Source organism: Ovis aries, chromosome 3, assembly GCF_016772045.2.
Source record: "Ovis aries strain OAR_USU_Benz2616 breed Rambouillet chromosome 3, ARS-UI_Ramb_v3.0, whole genome shotgun sequence".
NCBI classification, from domain to species: domain Eukaryota; kingdom Metazoa; phylum Chordata; class Mammalia; order Artiodactyla; family Bovidae; genus Ovis; species Ovis aries.
The window spans coordinates 32,409,989-32,411,629 of record NC_056056.1 but is presented as its reverse complement, the minus strand read 5'-3'; positions in this window follow the sequence as shown (position 1 = coordinate 32,411,629).

Genomic DNA, 1,641 nt, shown 5'->3' with positions numbered 1-1,641 from the left:
CCTTCTTCCTTGTTGGTAGTGTCTGTCCCCCCACTGTGAGGCTCAGGGTGAATCATGAGTGATTGAAGCCGTTTATGGTGGTACCAGTTCTTCTAGTGACTGATTTGGAAGTGGGTGCGTGACCCTACTCTGGCCAAAAAGACATAATGGACATTCTAGGGAGCTCCCAGGAAAGAATTTCGTCCTCCTGAAAAGGGCAGCATGGGAGGAAACTGTTTGTCTCCTTCTGTGGGATAATGTATCTGTGTATGATGCTAGACTGTGGTACCAGCTGGCCAAGACGGGGAGAGGTAGCCTGTGATGGCAGAACTGATTCCCTAAGGGTGGCAGGGCAGAATCTGGAAAGCAACATGCCCCTTACAGATGGGTTTGAGCCACCAAATAACTAACCTTAGACATGTTCTAACCAAAGACCTGTTATAGAGATATTTTCTCTACCGTTAAGCCATTGTGAGTTGAGTTTGGGGTTACTTAGGACAGAAATAATCCCAACAATTCTAATACAAGTTAACTACCCAAAAACACCTCTGGCCCCACTCCAGGAGAGATGGCTGAGAACTCTACCATTTGTAATTGATTAAAGAAAAGTTCTGTATGTTAAATTATAAGTTTTACCCTTGAGAGGGATTAATCACTGAGCTTTTAACACCTTAGCATTTATTCATTTATTCCTAAGCATTCCTTCCTCCATCAAGCATTTATTAAGTGCCTTTTCTATGCCAATCACTCTGTTAGACTCTGGGATAAAACACACACACACAATGAACAGTGAGTATCAATGTATACCTAACAGTCAAATCCTTTATATTATTCTCTCTAAAGTTATTTAAATGTATTTTTTGTTTGTTTAAAGGCATTTTTGAACTTGGGCTTGACTTAAAAAGAATTCCCACTTACAGCTACACTAATCCAAAATCATGAAGAAGATGAAAAGAATGTAGATGACTTGTGGGGAAGTTTTATTAAGAGAAGCAAAGAAATACAGACCCCTAAGAACCTGCCCTGAACCTACAGCCTGTTATACAGAGTGAAGTCTCTGACGGCACGAGAAAGAAAGAGCAAGAGGCCTCCAAGCCAATAGAAGAAAGACTGACTCAACCCTAACAGCTGCTAAAAATAGCAAAGCAGAGTTATAAGCTTTCCTGTCCAAACAGATGTAAAGCTGGCAGGTAGTCTGGGGCTAATAGTGAATGGAATGGTCAGAGCCATCTCAACCAGAGACCCTCACAAGGGGTTCTGATCCTCGCTCAGCTATGAGCAGAGCCATCGCTGGCTTCCCACTTGGCAGGGCTGGGTGCATGGAAAGCCAGAGGCACCAAGGAGGGGAGGACAGGTGAGAGACGGAGTTGCTCCAACCCACCCTGAACCCACTTCACTGAAGTGAGTTTTAATAAAGCGAAAAAAGAATTTTTTAAAATAAGAACTATAATTTTTTTTTAATGGACCAAGTGTTTGTTCTGGTTTTGGAAAAGCTTAGCAGATATCCCTGAATATAACACTTTCAGAAAGATGCTGGCTCTGCCCAGTGTCCCCCATGTGGCAAAGGAAGATTGGAAGAGGGGTGGCAAAGCTTGTTAGCTAACTTATTTCCACCACCCCTTGAGTATATTGCATCTTACCTTAAGAATGTGAGAGGGAAAG